The sequence below is a fragment of the Amblyraja radiata genome, chromosome 29, assembly GCF_010909765.2.
Source record: "Amblyraja radiata isolate CabotCenter1 chromosome 29, sAmbRad1.1.pri, whole genome shotgun sequence".
In the NCBI taxonomy this organism is placed as follows: domain Eukaryota; kingdom Metazoa; phylum Chordata; class Chondrichthyes; order Rajiformes; family Rajidae; genus Amblyraja; species Amblyraja radiata.
The window spans coordinates 19010032-19032993 of record NC_045984.1 but is presented as its reverse complement, the minus strand read 5'-3'; the positions used below and the strand labels follow the sequence as shown (position 1 = coordinate 19032993).

Here is a 22962-nt window from a genome sequence, read left to right as displayed (position 1 = left end):
TGTCCGTCTACAAGCAAATGATTCTCCGCCATAGTGAATGCAGCAGAACTACAAGTCAGAGCACAAATGTAAATCAGCCTTTAGCATTTAACTAGTTACGGTGAAACAAAGAAAAACTTTTACTCACCAGGAATTTCACAAGTCTTCCATAGAACCTCCTATTTACACAACAAGAGATGAAATTCAGCACCAAAATAAATGGATCTCAGCACACAGGTTTTTTGACAACTTGCAGTAAAATCATTACTGCATGAATGCACTGAATGGGAGGTACTGGAAGTAAGTATACTCTCACAACATATAAGAATTGTGGATAAGCAGATGTTTAGCCTATTAAGCCAAATAGAGTTGATTATGGACCTCTTGCTGGTCAATGGAATTTATAACAGAGATCAACATCAAGGCAACAACATACATAGCATTCATAGCAAAAGGATTTAAGTATAGGAGCAGGTAGGTTCTACTGCAGTTGTACAGGGCCTTGGTGAGACCACACCTGGAGTATTGTGTACAGTTTTGGTCTCCTAATCTGAGGAAATACATTCTTGCCATAGAGGGAGTACAGAGAAGGTTCACCAGACTGATTCCTGGGATGGCAGGACTTTCATATGAAGAAAGACTGCATAGACTCGGCTTGTACTCGCTGGAATTTAGAAGATTGAGAGGGGATCTTATAGAAACGTACAAAATTCTTAAGGGGTTGGACAGGCTAGATGCAGGAAGATTGTTCCCGATGTTGGGGAAGTCCAGAACAAGGGGTCACAGTTTAAGGGAAAGGGGGAAGTCTTTTAGGACCAAGATGAGAAAAACATTTTTCACACAGAGTGGTGAATCTGTGGAACTCTCTGCCACGGAAGGTAGTTGAGGCCAGTTCACTCTCGTCAGTAGCGGCCTCTGCAGTCCGTCTGTGTTTTATTATTTTTTGTCTCGTTTTTATGTAGTTTTTGTTATTTTTTTTGTTGGGGTATGTGTGTGGGGGGGTGGGGGTGGGGTGGGGTGGGGGGGAGGGGGTAACTTTAAAATCTTTCCCCTGCACGGGAGACCCGACCTTTTCTTTGTCGGGTCTCCGTTGTCGTTGGGGCTGCAACGTGGAGCGGCCTCCAACAGGAACGACCTGGGGTTCCAGCTGCGGAGCTGCCGACTACTCACCGTCACGGGGCTGGCCGAGTCCGGAGCGGGTGGAGCTGTGGTGGACGCTGCTGCCACCCGACCTCCGGAGATTCGGAGGCTGCAACTGCGGGTTTGGCGGACGGCGGCACCGGGAGCCCACGGGTCCCTGCTGGGTGACCGCTTTTCGGGGCTTCCGCAACGGCGACTTCTCCCGCCCGAGTTGCGGGGTTGAAGATTACCTGAGCGGGGCCTTACACCATCGCCCCGTGCGGCTTGGAATGGCCGTGGGACTCTGCGAGTGCACGCCGGGGGCTCTAACACCAAGACCCGGTGCGCGACCTTGCATCACCCGGCGTGGCTTTAATGGCCGCGGGACAATCGCCATCGCCAGCCGGGGGCTTTGACTTTGACTCTGACTCTGACATGGGGGGGGAGAGTGCAGTGGAGAGATAAGTTTTTTTTGCCTTCCATCACAACGATGTGATGGATGTTTGTGTAAACTGTGTTGTGTCTCGGGTCTTTTTGTTTTGTAATGTATGGCTGCAGAAACGACATTTCGTTTGGACCTCAAGGGGTCCAAATGACAATAAATTGAATTGTATTGTATTTAAGAGGGAGTTAGATGTGGCCCTTGTGGCTAAAGGGATCAGGGGGTATGGAGAGAAGACATGTACAGGATACCGAGTTGGATGATCAGCCATGATCATATTGAATGACGGTGCAGGCTCGAAGGGCCGAATGGCCTACTCCTGCACCTATTTTCTATGTTTCTATACTGTGCAAGAGTACCAAGAAGTCCCATAAATCAATGAGTCAGGTTGATAACGATCAAAAGACTTCACAGTTCTGGAGCATTCCATGGATAATACTCTCCAGTCATTTTTGATTGCTTAATCAACAGACTTTTTTTTTTCAATTCTATAGTTAACTCGAGTTGCCGCTTCTTGAATAATGAAGTCCATGCCAACAAAGGGCAGGTAACATTGAAAAGGCCAGACTGCTTCCTTTGACCTTTCACAACATTGACTTCGCATGGTGTTCAGCTATTAAAAGGAGAGGGAAAGGGTTAACATGGATATGGTGGGCCAAAAGGCCAGTTTCTGTGATGTATGATACTAGGCCAACCATTCCAAGGGGAGTAAGGGGTGACCGTGGCTGACAAGGGAAGTCAAGGACAGTATAAAAATAAAAGAGAAGTATAACATATCAAAGATGAGCGGGAAGCCAGAGGATTGGGTAACTTTTAAAGAGGAACAGAAGATAACTAAAAAGGCAATATGGGGAGAAAAGATGAGGTACGATGGTAAGGTAGCCAAGAATATAAAGGAGGATAGTAAAAGCTTCTTGAGGTATGTAAAGAGAAAAAAATTAGTTAAGGCCAAAGTTGGGCCCTTGAAGACTGAAAAAGGCGAATTTATTATGGGGAACAAGGAAATGGCAGACGAGTTGAACAGGTACTTTGGATCCGTCTTGACTAAGGAAGACACAAACAATCTCCTTGATGTACCAGTGGCCAGAGGATCTAGGGTGATGCAGGAACTGAAGGAAATTCACATTAGGCAAGAAATGGTGTTGGGTAGGCTGAAGGGACTGAAGGCTGATAATTCCTCAGGGCCTGATGGTCTGAATCCCAAGGTGTTTAAGGAGGTGGCTCTGGAAATCGTAGATGCATTGGTGATCATTTTCCAATGTTCTATAGATTCAGGATCAGTTCCTGTGGATTGGAGGGTAGCTAATGTTATCCCACTTTTTAAGAAAGGCAGGAGAGAGAAAACAGGGGACTATGGACCAGTTAGCCTGATATCGATGTTGGGGAAGCTGCTGGAGGCAATTATAAAAGATGAAATAGCGGCACATTTGGATAGCGGTAGCAGGATCGGTCCGTGTCAGCATGGATTTACGAAGGGGAAATCATGCTTGACTAATCTTCTAGAATTTTTTTGAGGATGTAATGAGAAAAATTGACAAGGGAGAGCCAGTGGATGTAGTGTACCTGTACTTTCAGAAAGCATTTGATAAGGTCCCACATAGGCGCTGACATGGAGAGAAAATTGGTTGGCAGACAGGAAACAAAGAGTAGGGATTAACGGGTCCCTTTCAGAATGGCAGGCAGAGAGACCGCGGCTATTTACAATTTACATTAATGATCTAGATGAAGGGATTAAAAGTAACATTAGCAAATTTGCAGATGACGCAAAGATGGGTGGCAGTGTGAACTGTGAAGAGGATGCTATGAGGATGCAGGGTAACTTGGATATGTTGGGGGAGTGGGCAGATGCATGGCAGATGCAGTTTAATGTGGACAAATATGAGGTTATCCACTTTGATGGCAAAATCAGGAAGGCAGATTATCATCTAAATGGTGTCAAGTTGGGAAAGGGGGAAATACAACAGGATCAGGGGGTCTTTGTTCATCAGTCACTGAAAGTAAGCATGCAGGTACACAGCAGGCAGTGAAGAAAGTGAATGGCATGTTGGCCTTCATAACAGGAGGAGTTGAGTATAGGAGCAAAGAGGTCCTTTTGCAGTTGTACAGGGCCCTAGTGAGACCACACCTGGAGTATTGTGGGCAGTTATGGTCTCCAAATTTGAGGAAGGACATTCTTGCTATTGAGGGAGTGCAGCGTAGGTTCACCAGGTTAATTCCCAGTATGGCAGGACTGTCATATGGTGATAGAATGGAGCGGCCGGGCTTGTATACCAAGGAATTTAGAAGGATGAGAGGATATCTTATTGAAACATATAAGATTAAGGGTTTGGACACGCTAGAGGCAGGAAACATGTTCCCGATGTTGGGCGAGTCCAGAACCAGGGGCCACATTTTAAGAATAAGGGGTAAGCTATTTAGAACAGAGATGAGGAAAAACGTTTTCACATAGCGAGTTGTGATTCTGTGGAATTCTCTGCCTCAGATCTCTGGATGCTTTCAAGAGTTAGATAGAGCTTTTAAAGATAGCGGATTCAGGGGATACGGAGAGAAGGCAGGAACGAGGTACTGATTGTGGATGATCAGCCATGATCACATTGAATGGCGGTGCTGGCTCAAAGGGCCGAATGGCCTACACCTGCCCCTATTGTCTATCATCACCACAAGCAACAAAAGAGAGCAGCCTGTTAGCACTGAACAAGAGATTCATCACTGGGCACTTTAAAAAAAATGTTTTACCACCTATGAAACAAAATTAGGAATGAAATACCCACCGTAACACCCACTTGAAACCACACAAAAAAAAATGTTGTCACTCATCTTAACATTCAATAACAGTTCAAGAAAAAAAGGATGAACTACTGTAACTTGCATGTTAGCTTCAACAGCTCCTCAGAATCAGTACAAGCAGCAAAAGCACTGAGACAATATCATTCAAATGACATGTTCAGGCTTGGAGATAACCATTTGTTTTATTGCCAAAGTCAAACTCTCAAAATTTCTTTTTCAACACAGCCAGGAATGCCAATGAGATATTCAAAAGTCTAAGGAGAAGGATACCATTGTGGGTAGATTGGAGTCTTTCCAGCATTACTTACATTCAGAGAATTAAACCATCAAAATACCAAACCGTTTGATCACAAGTCACATCCTCCCGGATTTAATCATCAGTTCATCATCCGTACTCAAGGTATTCACTACTGGCACAACAACATTCATTCAGCTTTCCCCTCTGAAGCCCCAAGAGATTCATTTCCTATGGACTGTTGCATTTACTCCCAATATATTGATCACTTCACCTTTTCCCCCTCCAACTGCCTTAAGTCAAGTCTCCAGCAACAGAATCTTCATCCTTTCCTCGAGTACTATATTTCCCGTGCCCTGAAACATTCACAAATTCACCCTCAAAGCGTTCACCAATCTACCCTGCCTCACAGTTCTTCAAAGTCATAAACTTCATCATAGACTGAATTTGTGGATAAAAGAGTTTTAGTTTTCCAGTTGGGATCACATTTATTTGTATTAGCAAATTATGATTACGTACCTTCCTCATTCCCCTTCCACTCCTAAAAATTAAAAGCAGCCCGGCACACGATGTTGCCAGATTGTTTTACGGCACATAGCCATGTGCCTATATCAAGAAAAATGCTTCCCCGTCCCCTTGTTCATAATACTGCCGATATTAAACTAAATAATAAACTAAACTAATTAATTGGAGTAAAGGGCAATGACTCAATCTCCACAGGACTTGCAAAGCTGGATTCTGCCTTTGGCTCAATGTCATTCCTTGTCAAAGTTTGATCAGCCTTGCATACAAGGAAATTCTCATTACGATTTAATGGCAATGGAGGTCCAACTAGCTTTTGCTTTAATAAGAGTTTTGGAGTTAAAATGTACCGTTACAATACGTTTTCAAAAATTGGTATGGAGATTAAATTGGCACCAATTACATTTTCATTTTGGAAGTTGGCAGTATACAAAAAGTGTAATATGGAAAGAAAAATAGCAACATGACTTAACTAAAATATAAAAGTATGCCCAATTATGATGCTGAATGTTTCAATAAATTGCAATAGCTTCCCTTTATAATAATACTTGTAAACAAAAATATACACTCAATATATACCTACTCTCCTCACCCAACATTTCAATTGTATTAGAATGGATATTCCGATGCAAATTAAAATATTAGATCAGCTAATGTCCATCAGTTCCTTTGCCTATCCAGAGATTATATTTATCTGCCTTGCAGACAGGAGCTTTTAAATCATTGCAGTAAAATAAGGCACATTTTGAGACTGGGTCCTTCATTTAAAGGGCGAGCGATAGTAAACAAATATATTAACAATAGTACAGGTTACCCTGACATAAAAATCACAATATATTTATCTTGAATTCACAATGGGACCAACTATGTTTTCAAACATTTGGCTTGCAAGCCACATGTATCTACGTACAATTTTCAATTTTTATGTAATAAAATAGTATTGCTATAAATATTTATCCACTCAAGTAGCATCTGTGTAGAAAGTAATACATTAACTCATCAGGTCAATGGGCTTGAATCAGAATTCATTTTCTACATCACATTAAAAGCACATACTAGAAACCATGCAGATCAAATTAGAAATATAAGTAAAGATGATTTACATGGCCAAACAAAATCCAAGCAATTCTGATTGTAAAATATATTTATAGTTAAAAAATACTGGACATCACCAAAAACCGACTTTCCACATCGTATTAACAACTTTTATTAATGGTCCCCTTCACAGATTTGTTTAGCAGCATGAGCCTGAACAGAACCATCAGATGTTGCAGCATGACCACACACCGAGCATCAAACAGTCTAACCAAAAATGACTGGCTTTGTCAATCAGCACATCTATGGACAATATTGTTTAAAGCAGACTTAAGGGGGTAGCTATGTAAAGCCAAGACAGTAAGGATTAGTTTCAAACAACAACCACAGGACCACTGAGAACCCAGGTTTAGGACACATTAATATCTTCTGCAAAGACCGATGTAAACTAATACAGCAAGATTCAAAATGAATTGGCAACAAAAAAATATTATGCAAGCTAATTTGAGTGCAACTCTTCCTGGGGGGGGGGGGGGAGAAAGAAGAGGTGGAGAGGGAGCATCAAATGGCTGGAACTACATGCCCACCAGTCAGTTTACACAAAATGGGCCAAATGACCCACTTCTGTGTTGTATGACCATGACTAATGACCCTGAATGTAAAATGAATTCATGTTTGAGATATCCACAAATAGTTTGAGCATGAAATGACTAAATCATAAACTCAAAAAGCCCATTCACAAGTATGGACTGAGTCATGAACATTCAACAGACTTCAGATTTGCATTTGTGAACAGGTTATTTTTACAGCAAAGTCCTCCCACATCACGGGGCATTGGAGTTTTTCCAAATGTTAGCTGTTCAGTAATTTTCAGTTTTCATTTAATATACAAAGTTATTCTCACAACTGCAGTCCTCTGCGAATGCAGGTTAAAGATGCTTCATGGGGATTTAAAGGCACTCAGGAATCCAGATATGTTTGACTCAGCCTTTACCTATATTTGGCTCAGAAGTACAGTGCCCTTTATAATGTTTGGGACAAAGATTCATCATTTATTTATTTGCCCCTGTACTCCACAATTTGAGATTTGTAATAGAAAAAAAAACACGTGGTTAAAGTACCATTATCAGATTTTAATAAAGGCCTGTTTATACATTTTGGTTTCACAATGTAGAAACTACAGTTGTGTTTATACATAGTCCCCCGCATTTCAGGGCACCATAATGTTTGGGACACATGGCTTCACAGGTGTTTGTAATTGCTCAGGTGTGTTTAATTGCCTCCTTAATGCAGGTATAAGAGAGCTCTCAGCACCTAGTCTTTCCTCCAGTCTTTCCATCACCTTTAGAAACTTTTATTGCTGTTTATCAACATGAGGACCAAAGTTGTCCCAATGAAAGTCAAAGAAGCCATTATAACCATATAACAATTACAGCACGGAAACAGGCCATCTCGGCCCTACAAGTCCGTGCCGAACAACTTTTTTCCCTTAGTCCCACCTGCCTGCACTCATACCATAACCCTCCATTCCCTTCTCATCCATATGCCTATCCAATTTATTTTTAAATGATACCAACGAACCTGCCGCCACCACTTATGAGACTGAGAAACACGAATAAAACTGTTAGACATCAGCCAAACCTTATGCTTACCAAAATCAACTGTTTGGAACATCATTAAGAAGAAAGAGAGCACTGGTGAGCTTACTAAACGCAAAGGGACTGGCAGGCTAAGGAAGACCTCCACAGCTGATGACAGAAGAATTCTCTCTATAATAAAGAAAAATCCCCAAACACCTGTCTGACAGATCAGAAACACTCTTCAGGAATGGATTTGTCAATGACCATTGTCCGTAGAAGACTTCATGAACAGAAATACAGAGGCTACACTGCAAACCACTGGTTAGCCGCAAAATGAGGATGGCCAGGTTACAGTTTGCCAAGAAGTACTTAAAAGAGAAACCACAGTTCTGGAAATAGGTCTTGTGGACAGATGAGACGAAAGTTAACTTATATCAGAGTGATGGCAAGAGCAAAGTATGGAGGAGAGAAGGAATTGCCCAAGATCCAAAGCATACCACCTCATCTGTGAAACATGGTGGTGGGGGTGTTATGGCCTGGGCATGTATGGCTGCTGAAGGTACTGGCTCACTTGTCTTCATTGATGATACAACTGCTGGTGGTAGTAGCATAATGAATTCTGAAGTGTATAGACACATCCCATCTGCTCAAGTTCAAACAAATGCCTCAAAGCTCATTGGCCGGCAGTTCATTCTACAGCAAGACAATGATCCCAAACATACTGCTAAAGCACCAAAGGAGTATTTAAGCTACAAAATGGTCAATTCTTGAGTGGCCAAGTCAATCACCTGATCTGTACTCAATTGAGCATGCCAAAGAGAAAACTGAAGGGGACTAGACCCCAAAACAAGCATAAGCTAAAGATGGCTGCAATACAGCCCTGGCAGAACATCATCAGAAAAGACACCCAGCAACTGGTGGTGTCCATGAATCACAGACTTCAAACAGTCATTGCATGCAAAGGATATGCAACAAAATACTAAACATGACGACTTTCATTTACATGACATTGCCGTGTCCCAAACATTTACCATCTAATCTTCCATCTGGACTTGCTGTAGCCATTGCATTTTCCAACTTTCACTGAGTTTATCAGAACTGTTCATTTTTGCTGAAAATCATTATCTGTAGTTCCATTTTTCTTCTGCATTGGCATGCTCTGACCTACTGCTTGCCACACATAACATTTCTTGTCATCTACTATCTGCCCCATTAATGTCCTCAGATATTCCCCATTCATTCTTCCATCGTGTTCTTTGCAATACAAATCTTTACAGGTAGTTCTGCTACAATGCAATAGTTGCATTCCCAAGGAACCTGATGCTAAAAAAAAGTTTGAAAAACAATTGTCAATGGGAAAGGAGAATTAGGGACTAGAGAAATTCAGACTCACAAGAATGGCTATTAAACACAACAACCTCAAAAAAGTTCTGAACTACATTGATTATTATTGCTATCATTGTACTCCTATTGTTATTTTTTGTGTGTGTTCGTGTGTATATATACACACATGCTGTATACATGATCTCTATGTATGTGTATATAAACACACAGTGAACATTTCTCTCTCTCATTTATATTATTTCCAGTGTACTATATATTTACATATTCTGTTATGCTGCTGCAAGAATTTAATTGTTCTAACTGGGACATATGACAATAAAACACTCTTGACTTGATCTTGAGGATTTTCTGAAACTAAAAGTCCTTTAAACAGCTTTAAAAGCTACTACAAGCTAAAATAATACGAAAGGCTGCAGGTTACATTGTTTAATAGAATATTGCATTGAAACTGTCCGACTGCATTCTTACGAGACAATGGTGTCCAATTATTGTGGGAAGGTTATATAGAAACATTATTTCCCTAGTCTTTTGTATAGCAGCGCAGCTTTTTTTCAGTCCATCAATTTTAAAATAACTTACCGTAAATACCTCTAGTTTCCGATGAAATTGTGTTCTAACCAATCTGGCCCACATAATCCAAATAGTTTTCCCCAATTCATCTATGCGTTATATCCAATTCTCTGTATGGAAATACACATTTTGCAGAACTACCTTTATCTTGCAGTTTTGAAGAAGGAACTTTCATTACTGAAACATTATCGCCATTTCCCTTTCCAAAGATGTTGTATGACCCACTGAGCGGTTCCAACCTTTTATATTTAGGTCCAGGGCACATAAGCCAGGCTTACAAACAATGTCATGCAAGTATGGTATATTAGCTGTCACTGAAACATGGCTGTAGGCAGAGGAATAACTGCTCAACATTCCAGATTACAAGATTTTAAAAGGGGCAATAAAATAGAAGGGTGCAGTAATTGTTCAAGAAACAATTGCAGCTGCGAGGAGGGACAGAATATGAGAAACAAAAATCAAAAAACATACGTGAACTAAACTTTAGTTACTAAAGGGCCTGTCCCACTTGGGCGACCTAACTGGCAAGTATAGAAGAGTTTTAAAAAATGACATGTTGAAGACCTCTTTCGACTATGTAGAAGACATCCTTCGACTATGTTGAAGACTAACTACGACTAACTTTGGGAAAATTGGTCACCGAATAGTGGAGAGTGAAGACGACATCCTTTGATCTCCTTCGACTATGATGAAGGCCATCTACGACTACCTTCGACTACCTACGAGTAACATGGGGACCTACTACGGCTAAACCTACGAGTAAAAAAAAGTATCAATTTTTTCCATGGCGACCTTTTTTTACTCGCGGGCATTTTTTTATCATATTGAAAAAAACACCACAACCTAGCTGAGGCCTCGAGTACGCGGAGACCACTCTCGAGCATGAAGGAGAGTTACAAAGACCTCCTACGACCTCGTGACGACCATGCTGCGAGTATGAGTCGATGGAAAACTCGCCAATTAGGTCGCCCAAGTGGGACAGGCCCTTAAAGAATCGTAGAACAAAGGCCAATCATATATTTGGGGGTCAATCCGAGGAAAATGGAAGAGAAAATTTGTAGGCAAGTTTCTGACAACCCAGACAAAATGTTTCAATTATTCCAGGTGTAAAATGTATTGCAGTTTGCTGATTTTGGAGATTTTTTATACCATACACAGCAAGCCCAAGAAAATATGCATTTCTAGTCTAGGCTTAAAATGCTGGAGTAACTCAACGGGACAGGCAGCATCCCTGGAGAGAAGGAATGGGTGACATTTCAGGTCGAGACCCTTCTTCAGACTGCATTTCTAGTATTTGGTTCAGGGAATGAAACTAGGGAAAGGAAGAACTTTTTGGCTGTATTGATTATTCAGTTAGATTTAGCATAATTATGCAAAAAGACAGAAAATGAAGCAAAGGTATGCAGAGGTAAATTTTGGAAATCTAAGTGATTAGGCAAACGATAAAATTAACAGAAAATTTAGGAAAACAAGTGAAATGGTAAATATAAAAACAGGAAATTAAAAACAAAAGTACTTTGACATTTATGTGCCATATGAATATTTTGTAGCGGTCTTTATAAAAGATGGGGTTGATGCTAATGTTATAGTTAAGAGGAAAAATGTGATACATTTTTGTGTCATGAATAAACATAGTGAAAGGTATGCAATTAAGAGGTTTAGCATCTATAAAAATGAGTTAATCACCTGGCCAGATTAAATATAGTCTGAAGACGGGTCTCGAACCTAAACGCCACCCATTCCTTCTCTCTAGCGATGCTGCCTGTCGCGCTGAGTTATTCCAGCTTTTTATGTCTATCTTCGGTTTAAACCAGCATCTGCAGTTCCTTCCTACACATTAAATATATTCCTTTCGGTTATAAGAAACAGACAGAAAGCAGTCCCCTGGCCATCATTCTCCAATACGTCCCTTCTACAGGATTGATGGCAGTGAACTGGTGCACTGTTAACATTTTACTTCTTTTTTTTTTTTTTAAGGCAAGAATTAAGCAATTATGGGCTATTGAAATTCAGTACGGGCAAATTTCGGAATCAATTCTGATGGTCAGTATAAAACTTCATTGAGAAAGATGCAAATTTAATCTAAAAGAATAATATTGGATGAAATTGTTGTGCGATCACATTTAACTAATAGGACTGAATCTATTTGCGTTTACAAAGAGAATGGATAAAAGGAGTGCATTTGACTTGGTCAGCATAGATCTCTGCAAGGGTTGCAGATACTTTGTCTAGGAATTTAGTTCCAACCAGTTGATGTTCGCCTCCATCTCTCTCCCCTCTCTCTCTCCCCCCCCCCCCCCAAAGGAAGAGTTGCACTCAAAATAGCTTGCATTGTATTTTTCTGTGGCTAATTCTTTTCAACTAGTGCTTACTTAGTTTGCATTGCTCTTTGCAGAAGATTTCAGAGTGTCCTAAACCTGGGTTCTCAGTGGTCCTGTGGTTGTTGTTTGAAACTAATCCTCACTGTCTTTGCTTTACAAAGCTGCCCCCTTAAGTGGGGTTGGTACATTTCCCCTGTATTCACGTGGGTTTCTTTTGGGTACTTTAGTTTCCTTTCAAGGCCCAAAAAAATGCACTGATTGATAAATTTCTTCTGGAAAATTCCCCTATTAGGTAGCTGCAAAATTAAGGAAGACTTACCGAACATCGGAAAATATAGGTTATGGAGAAATAAATTGGGGAAATGGCACTACTCAATGAGTTGAGACGTCATAAGAATACACGGTCAGGGTGGAGCAATGGAGAGCAAAACATCAGAGCTAGCATGTTCTGATACAAACCCGATGAGCTGGTTATTGGTTATGCGAAATGAATGTGTCGTCCTAAGGGGTGGAATATGCCAAGTTGAAAGATGAGATGCTGTTCTTCAAGCTGGCATTGGAGTTTGTTAAAAAGGTGCAAGTAGACTAAAGACAGAACAGGAGTAGAATGGGAAATCAAGGTAACAGGTAACTCAGGATCATTGTATTGTATTTTTTTTTTAAATTGTATGTCATCCCAGCAGACTGAACATAGATATTTTGCAACAGCATCACGCAATCTGAATTTGTTTTCTCCAACATTGAGGAGATTGTACTGCGAAGACCGAATGCAGTACAATAAACTGGAAAAGATACAACTAAATCACTGCTCATCCTGGGAGGGCTCCAGGATGGCAAAGAGAGAAGTAAACGGAAGTATATTGCACCTCCTGCAATCGTACAGGGAATGTGGTGAGAATGGGAGTGGGCATAGGTGGAGATGGGAGAGCGAACAAAAAAGCCGCTGAGAGGCAGCCCCATCAGAATTAGGACGGCACAGCGATAGAGTTGCTGGATTACAGCGTCAGAGACCCGGGTTCATCCTGACTATGGGTGCTGTCTGTACTGAGTTTGTATGTTCTTCCTGTGACCGCATGGGGTTTCTCCAGGTGCTCCGGTTTCCTCCCACACTTCAAAGACATTCGGGGTAGTACCTTAATTGGCTTCTGTAAATTGTCCCTAGAGTGTAGGATAATGCTAGTATGGGGTGTCCACTGGTCGGTGCGGACTCGGTGATAAAAGGGCCTGTTTCCATGCTGTATCTCCGAAGTCTAAAGAATACTAAAAGGAGAAGGGAAGTGGTGGCATCGCTCTGAAGGCAGGGAAGATTGAAGGATAATGGATGTGAGCAGTGGCATTGTAGCAAAAATGGTGGTGCTGTGGACCACGAGGATGGTTGTCTAAATCTAGATTCATTTGAAAATTGAGAAGTTAATCTGAGTACGTGTTGGATGATGGGTTGGGAAGTCAAAAAGGGGTAGGATATAAACAGGAAATAATAGAACACAACAGAACATTTAATATAGAGACCTGGGGGCAACACAGGCACAAGGTGATGAAGGCAGCATATGGAATTTTGCTTCATATGTTCAGGAATAGAACATCAGAGTTGGGACATTACATTGGAGTATTATGCGCAGTTAGACATGGTTGTGCTGAAGAATTTGCAGAGAGATTCACAAGGTTGGTGCTTGGATCGGTGCATTTTAGTTATGGATTGTTTTCTCCGGAGTGAAGAAAAACCAATGGGTAATCTGACCAAAGTATACAAGATTGTGAGGTGCATAGAAACAAACGCTTAAATAGACAAGACGTAGAAGGAAGAAAAAAAGGAATTGCAGATGCTCGTTTTCAAAAAATGATAAGTACAGGACAAATAGTGCTGGAGTAACTCAGCGGGGCCAGGCAGCATCACTGGAGAACATGGATGGGTGACATGTCGGGTCGAGACCATTTTTTAGACTGATTGTAGGAGGGGAAAAGAAAGTTGTAAAAAGGGATAGACAGGACAAAACGTGGCAGGTAATAGGTTGACATAGGTGAGGGAGTGGTTGATAGGCAGATGGTCGGAACAAAGGCCAGAGATAAGAAATGAAGGAAGGAAGGCAAGAGAAATGCTTGAGCAGTTGCGGATTATATAGCCAGAGGGAGGAAAGTGGTGGGAGGGTGGATTGAGTGGAGGGGACAAATTGGTGGGTGTCCAGGTGGGGCAAAGGGGAGGAGGGAGAGGGGGGGGTTAAGTGAGGGGTTACCAAAAATTGGATAATTCAACGTTCATAATGTTGGGTGCAAGCTACCCATATGAGGTGCTGATCCTCCAGTTTGCGTGCAGCCTCGCTCTGGCATTGCATCACCCGAGATTAGAAAATTGCTGTGAGAAAGGTAGTGGATAATTGGTATAAGTGTGTGCAAGAGTATTGGTCCCTTTGCAATTCTGAAACGGGAGGGGAATGTGGATCACATGGAACGGTAGAAGCTCCAAAACTCTGGCACGCACTTATACCAATTGCCCACTAGCTTTCTCACACTAACTTTCTATGCAACCACAGGTGATGTAATACCTGTTGTTACCTCTTTCCTTTCCACAGTCCAGAGACCCAAACAGTGTTCACTTGAACTTCTGCCAATGCAGTGTATTACATTCAGTGCCCACAATCTAGTTTCCTCTCCAGTGGTGGGTGACTGCTTGGCAACATGCCTCCATCGAGACTGCCAGCACGACCCAAGGTTCAAGAGTGTTTTATTGTCATATGTCCCAAACAGAACAATGAAATTATTTCTTGCAGCCGAACAACCGAAAATTTAAACATTGTACTCTGTAATGTAGAAGTTCAAGTCCATGTATTTCAGCGCTTATTTTGAGGATGCATCATTTAATATGGTTGTAGGGAAGAAGCTGTTCCCGAATCTGGTTGTTGCACCTGACTGTCCCTTCAGTTCTGCACTGAAGTCCCACTCTGACCATTTCCGATAACAGGTCAATTAGATAAAACATGTTTGGTCTCCTTGCTCCATAGATTCTACCTGGCGAGGATTCTCAATTAGGGCAGTTTTTATCCTTTTCAGTCCCAAAATACATTGGATCTTTCAATTCCAAATATTTAAATTCACATTTTACATTTATTCCAGTTTTCACAATAATTACAAAGAAACTTGGTGTTCTCCGTCATATTGCATGCCTTCTCTTCACAAAACTTATAATGTTAGTTCTTCACTTAGCATGACCATCAATTTTCCACAAAAATATTTTCACCATAAAAAATGTTGCATGAAGATTTATGATGCAAAAACAAAGTGACTGATACAATCAATATCCGAGCAAATGTGACTATGGCATGAAGATACATAAAGCCAAATAGATGCTCAGCTGTACAAACAGTCTTGAAATTAGCTCCAAATTTATTTAGCTCACTTCCTAATTTCATACTTGGAAGTTGCAAACAGGGAATTTTACTCCTGAATTAACCATGGGAGATATTAAGGTACTGATGTGTAACATATAGCCTTTCCCAAACAATTTGGACATGTTTAGGATTTTCAGGACTGACAAATATCATAAATATAGAGAATAGTAACAATGTTATAGATACCCTCACAATCTTATTCATAAAACAGTTTACAATACCTAGCGCTGGGCAAAAGTGCTCTGTTGTAATAGTATTTTCACTGTACCTCAGTTGCACATGACGATAATAAACTAAACTTGTAATCAAATTATCATTTCTTTTTTTTAAATGAAAGAGAAGGACATTCAACCCAGCATGTTCAAACTGACCAGAAATGAGCTTCTGGGCCTTATCCCCGCAGTAGTGCACACCCCCTCAGGTCACAAATCCAAGTACTGTTTAAATGTGGAGTTCTCCCATTTCCACTTCAGGGAGCAATCTGAAGATTCTTCATTTTTATCTTCATTGCCCTGCTAGACATTCTCACTTTAAATCTTTTTCCATTGATTTGTTGCAACTTTAAAGGGAATTAGCTCCTTCTTATTAAATCTTGACCTCGTTTTTATGCACCTCAAGCTCTGCTTTCAATACCATAATGCCAACCAAGCACATCATGTCAGCTCTCCCCTTTGCAACTGGATCCTTGACATCTGACGAACAGCCCACAATCAGTAAGGATAGGGGATAAAATTATCCTCTACAATATTTCTCATCACTGGTGTCCCAAAAGGATGTGCTCACAGCCCCTTTTGATACTCTTTATACACTCATGACTGTACAGCCTGATACCAGATCAACTCAATTTACAAGTTCGCAGATATCACCACCACGGTGGGTCAGATATCAAATAATGATGAGACAGAGTACAGGAAGGAGAATGAAAACCGTGTAACCTGGTGCCAAGACAACAGCAAGACAGAGGATATTATGATTGACTTCAGGAAGTGAAGTAGTATACACATCCCAGTATACATTGATGACACCGAAGTAAAAATGGTTGAAAGCTTCAAGTTCCGAGGAATAAATATCATCCGCAATTTGTTCTGGGCCAGCCACAAAGCTATGGCCAAGAAAGCACACCAATGCATCAACTTTGTTAGAAGGTTTAGGAAGTTTGACGTCCCCAATAACCCTCACCAACTTCATTTTAACAAGATTCATCACAGCCTGGTTTGGGAAACAGCTCCATCCAAGACAGCAAGAAATTGCAGAGTTGTGGACATAGCCCAGACCCTCACACCAACCAGGGTCCCTCACATTGACTCTGTCTACATTTCATGCTGCCTCGGCAAGGCTACCAGCATAATCAAGGACCGGTCTCACCCCTGTCACTCCCACTTCTCCCCTCTCCCATCAGGCAAGAGGTATAGAAGTTTAAAAATGCATACCTCCAGATTCAGGGACAGTTTCTTCCCAGCAGTCATCAGGCAACTGAAGGGTCCTTTCATCAGCTAGAGAGCAGTCCTGACCTCCCAAGTATACGTCATTGGAGAGTTTTGAACTATCTTTAATCAGACTTTATCATGCACTAAATGTCGTACCCTTCGTCCTTATCTGTCCACTGTGCATGACTTGATTGTAATCATGTCGTCTTTTCTTTGACTGGGTAGCATGCAAACAAAAGCTTTTCATTGTACCTCAGTACACATGACATTAATAATCTAAACCATCCTCATCCACATAGGAAAACAACACTAGACAATTCATTTTATGTTTCTATTCATACTACCCTATTTTTAAAAACCAACAATAGTTGTCCAAATATCCTCATTCCATACACCCTCTGAAGTCATACCTTTCCTGCATGCAGTGTCCAGAACTACAGGCAGTATTCAAGCTGTGGTCCAAGTAGTATAATATACAGTTCTTGCATAACCTTCCTGTTGTTATTTCTATTCATCAAATCAAAGGAAAACGCCTGTGTCACCTTACTGATCTGTCCTGCAACCTTTAAGGACCCACAGACATTACTTCCTAGATCTCTGTTACTCAGCAGAACCTTACTATTATTTTACTGCCCAAATGAACAACCCAGCTAAATGGAGTCTAAAGCAGTCCTGCTTACCACATGGCCAGTGTTTGCATCGTCTACAAACTTCCTAAACACGATCTTATGTATAGGGCTGATTTTACTACTATTTTTCATACTGCTGCTTCACAGTCTCACACTACTGATAATAGAAAGACACTTTACATTCACCCATTAGACCTCTGCGCTTACTCATAAAACAGTTAGACCAGACCCTCGAAATAGTTGGAGACGAGACTACAGATGAAGAAATCTGGAGAAAATAACAAACTGTTGGAGGAACTCAGCGGGTCGAGCAGCATCTGCGATGGAAAATGAATTTTGAGGTCCTAATGTAAGATCCCAACGCGAAACGTCAAACATCCCTTTACCACCACACAAATGCTTCCAACAATCCCGTGTTGCTCAAGCACCTTGTTTTTTTTTTTTGCCCCGATAGTTGGAGGCCACTTCTAATGAAATCAATACCCTCGCCGGTTCTCGGGGCAGTAATACCACGAAGGGCACCCGTTACTACAAACTAACTCCGCGACCCGATCCGCAGCTGCTCACTCCGGAGGCCCAGACACAAATGGTGGGCAACAAGGCCCCGGCTCTCAGTCAGGCCTGCGGCCCGAGAACCCCGTCCGGCGAATCCTCCCCAGAATAACCCGCCATTTTGCAGCGGACGCGGTAAACACAGAGTGGGGCGGCACATGGCTCCTGAGGGACAGTGAGACACCCCACCACTTTCCACCACAGTCGCCACCGCGGCGGCACGATGCCCGGGATGTGGCTGTACCCTGACTCTGACTGGGAAGCGATGCTCACCTTGCTGCGGGCCCGAGCTGTTGGTGGGTAACAGTCTCCACGGCTACCGTGACTATGGCGTTTATTCTCAAGGCAACAGTTGCTACCGATCTCCACCCGCGTCATCGGCTGCGCGATGGCACCGCCCCCGCGTCTCCATATCCTCGCTCATTGGCAGAGCGTCACGCGCTCTGCGCCTACGCCAGCATCTGTTTGGCCAGCCGACCCGTCAATCAAACCGCTGCCAGGCATCTTCCGGTATCAAAGGCGTTTTTCCCAGAACGAACGTCCTTTTCCTGCTGTAATCGTCATTGTCCTAGCAACGGGCTTCTATTGGCCGATGAGGTGGCCGATCATGTACGCAGCTCCAAAGGCAGAAGGAAGGATGAAGCGCTGCCACACACAAAGGTCCATGGCGGTCAGGCCTCGGGAACTTGGCCCAATTCCTGGGGGCAATGTTCTTGGCCAATCTTGATCTCTCCCTCCGCAGTGTTGAATAATCACCTCGTGGGGGCAGAGGACGCAGTTGATAGGAAGCTTCATGTCAGCCTTTACCGAGGAAGATGGTGTTGGTCGGTTGACGAAAGGGGAGGGAGTAGATAGGCTAGTTGCACTTCAGCAGGTTCATCCAGCTGGTCTCGAAGGGATGCGTCGTGTGACTGAGGGAGTAACGTTGAGACGAGGTCACTTTTTAAATTTGTCTTTTGGGATCTGTCCACAAGTGTGCACAGGCCAGCAATTCTGCCCATCACAGATTGCCTTTGGCGACGTGGTCCACTCCCATTATTTTCTGGTGAAGGTGTTCTTTGGTGTTAGGGAGGGATTTCCAGGACGCAATGATAATGAAGTACTGATGACGTGAATCCAAGTTTGATGTATAAATTGGAAGGGAACTTGCAAAACCTAAACGTTCGCCAATGCCAACACTCGGACCTAAACAGCAGCACTTAATCCTCTCAGCCCCTCTCAAAATGGCCGCTCGCGCTCTTACTGGTGCTCCCGTTTCACGCCGCCACCGATCTTGCAGGTGCTGGCGCTTCGTTGTTAGCTCTCGGTTATCCTGACTGGCCTGTTAGATTCTGGAATTGTTCCTGTTGTTTCAAGGGAAACCAATGTGAACCCCTCAACCATAAAATTCCGATAATCTGGGACTTGATTATTTCGATGCCTGTTGTCCATGTAATTTATCCAGGCTATTGGGTGTTACTCTGATTAATACATACATATGCTCTTATTTCGCTTTTTTTAAGTGTTATGTGCTAATAATGTTTCTTTTGAATTTCTGTTTCTTTTGGATGAATATCATTAAAGCATTTATGTACAATATGCTCTGCACTTGAAAACTGATTCTCAATGTAGGGCTGATGCTCGAGGAGAATCTTTGCCAAAGATCATTGCAAAATGCAATCTGTCTCTCCCTCCAGAAACCAGAAATGAATCTGATTTTTGTTTAATGGGGTTAGGTCGGGGGGGAGTTTCCCCCCGCCACAGGTACCATGTAATCCCGTGCTACCTGCTCCATGGTCGGATAGTCGGTGACTAAACTGTCTCCCCCACCTGCTTTGCCAGGTGAGGAAGGGGCTGTAGACCCCCAGCAGGACCAAAACCAAGACCTGTCAAAGGGCGGATGAGCTCCTAGCAAACCAACGGCCATCCACACTTCAGTTGAAGTTGCGATCACTGTCGTACATAGATTGTAAGGAATGATGATAAAGCGCACACACCAAAATCCTATACTTCCAGTGGCGGAAGTCTGCTGGAACGAGAGGACAGACATGTGTTGTGCGTCCATCACCGTTCCCATCAGAACGGTGCGTTGCGTCGCTAATGTTTTCAACGATGATGATGATGGATAAACTGACATAAAGAGCTGACAGTTGAATCTTGCATTCAGCATTGTTGCCAATAATGTGTCCTCCTGATCTATTCGACACTTAAAGCAGAGATCTCTGTAAATTCACTTAGTATTACTATCAAAAATAAACAGAAATTCAAAAGAAGCATATACATTCAGATTGGATTACCTAAGGGACTGGCTGCCAAAGGGAACAGTTGTGGCTAAAATAGATACATTAAAAGTTATGCCAGATAGCTGTTCATCGAGAGTGCTTGTATCTTCTATTCAGTTTTTCTAGGACATTGGATTTTTTACACATTCAAGGAATGTGGGCTTCACAAGCTGAGCTGGCATTTAATTGCCCACTCCTAATTGCCCTTGAGCAGATGGTGGTGAGCAGCCTCCTTGAACTGTCGTAGTCCTTGAGATATGGGTGTACCAACAATGCCGTTGGGGAAGATGTTTCAGGATTTTGAACCAGCAACAGTGATGGAACAGCGATACATTTTTCAAGTTGGGATTGTGCATGGCTTGGAGGGCAACATGCAGGTAGTGGTGTCCCCATGCTTTTAATTCATGTGTCCTAACAGAAGAAAGTCATGGGGTTGGAAGGTGCTGTCTGAGTCTTGGTGAGTTGCTTGCAGTGCATTTTTGTCAAAGGTACAGTAACCACTGTTACTGTGTATTAGTGGTAGAGTAAATGGAATGGGGTGCTTACCCAATGTTCTACTATGTAGACACAAAATGCTGGAGCAACTCAGCGGGACAGGCAGCATCTCTGGAGAGAAGGAATGGGTGACGTTTCGGGTTGGGACCCTTCAGACTTCTACTCCAGCATTTTGTGTCTACCTTCGATTTAAAGCAGAATTTACTGTTCTTTCCTGCACATGTTCTACTATGTGCCTATGCCAATATTCGGAATGGTATTGAGCTTCTCGAGTGCTGTGGAAGCTGCACTTACCCAGGCGAGAGGTAAGTAGTCCACCACACTCCTGACATGAGCCTTGTAGATGGACAGGCTTTGGGGAGTTAGCGAGTGAGTTACTTGCAGCAGAAGTCCTAGCCTCTACACTTGTATCACATTGGATGTGGCCACTCCAGTTCAATTTTTGGTAAATGGAAATTCCCAGGAAATTGATTTTGCGGGATTCAGTGATGATAATGCCATTGAATATCAGAGTATTATCTGGATTTTCTCCTGTTGGATATCGGCATTACCTCAACTGGGGTGGCACAAATGTTACGTTCCACCTATCAGCCCAGGCCTAGATACTTTCCAGGTCTTGCTACATTTGGATGTGGACAGCTTCATTATCTGAGGAATCACGTGGTCCTGAATATTATGCAGTCATCAATAAACATCACTACTTCTGACTTTACTAATAAAGGAAGGTCATTGGAGAAGTTGGTCATTCCAAGGACATGACACTGGAGTTTTGCTCTTCTGTCCATGTTTGGACCAAGGCTGCAAAGAGGTCAGGAGCTGAGTGTCAATGGAGGAACCCAAACAGAACTTCTGTGAGCAGGTTGCTGCTAAGCAAGTGTCATTTGATAAAACTGTCAATTATTCCTTGCATCACTATGCTGATGATTGAGAGTATGCTAATGGTGTGGTAACTGTCTGGGATGCATTTGTCCTACTTTTTAAGGAGAGGATATCCCTAGTAAATATTCCACATTATTGAATAGATGCCAGTGTTCTAGTTGTACTGCAATGGGGATCAGTTCCTGCAGAAGAAATGTGTAGGAAGGAACTGCAGATGCTGGTTTGAACCGAAGATGGACACAAAAAGCTGGAGTAATTCAACGGGACAGGCAGCATCTCTGTAGAGAAGGAATGGATGACGTTTTGGACTGAAAGTCATGGGAAAGGGGAACGAGAGATATAGAACAATGAATGAAAGATATGTAAAAAAATTATCGCTCTCCCTCCCCCACCCAAGTCATAGAAAATAGGTGCAGGATGAGGCCATTCGGCCCTTCGAGTCGCACCAGCTTCTCTTTCTCATCCAACAGACAGCTAACAAATGGCCAGTTCCCTTTATCATTGTTACTTTTTTGCATATTGCCAGGACAATGCGACTTTGTGGCCAAGTTAAGACTATCATTTTTCTTAAATTTCAGATTTGTAAAGTACAGGATGGTGCATAAAACGTGATGACTCTTGTGTACTGATTCAGTGTGGTCTCCTGTCTTCAACTCTTATACTTAGTATGGTAATGCCTAATGTATTGAATGATTGCCACTGAACTGTGCAAAAAAAGGATGTATTTGGGTACACGTGACAATAAAGTATAATTGAACCATTGATCATATCCAAATGGCACAGTGGAGCCGAATTGCCACCCCTCGTAGTTTGTTCGTTTCTTACATGATGGTTGGGAATATGAATGCCACAGTTAATCGTGGAACAACATTAACGTCTTGCAACCAGTGGAGAGAAGAATAAAATTAACGGTTTAAACAATTTGATCAGAATTTTCGTCGATGTGAACATCCAGATTGGTGGCAGGGTGGGAGAAAGCGGGGGTCGTTCATATTCACCAGCACAGTTCACATTCGAAAGGTAATCGACCCGATAGTATCACCGTTTCGTTGAATAAATGGTGATACGAGGAATCGCAGATCCTGGAATTTTGAGTCACACGCACGAAGTGCTCCAGTAACTCAGCAGGTCTGGGACCCACAGACGTTTTGGGTCGGCACCCTTCGTCTATCCATAAACAAGATGTAAAGCAAGATCTTATAGCCAAAGATCCTATAGGATCTTTGCTTATAGCGAACAAGATGGTCCACTCCACTAAAAAGCCGAAGTATGGTTCATGGGTAATCTTCAGCGCCATTTCCGGAACCGGCTTCCGTCATGGATCTTTGATGTAAGCAAAGATCCTATATGCTCGCTGTAAAATGCTGGAGTAACTCAGCAACATTTGCGCAAGCGCAGAGGG

The 22962-nt window shown here is 42.4% G+C and overlaps 1 protein-coding gene across 4 annotated transcripts in view; it reads right to left on the bottom strand.

Moving 5' to 3' along the window:
- Window positions 1–18323, bottom strand: part of rfx2 (regulatory factor X2) — a 90332-nt gene extending 72009 nt beyond the window's left edge. For all 4 annotated transcript variants that reach the window (XM_033046767.1, XM_033046768.1, XM_033046769.1 and 1 more), the window contains exon 1: window positions 18199–18323. The gene's annotated coding sequence lies outside the window, so the exon portion shown is untranslated. The remainder of the gene's footprint in view (window positions 1–18198) is intronic.
- Between the last annotated feature and the right edge of the window lie 4639 nt (window positions 18324–22962).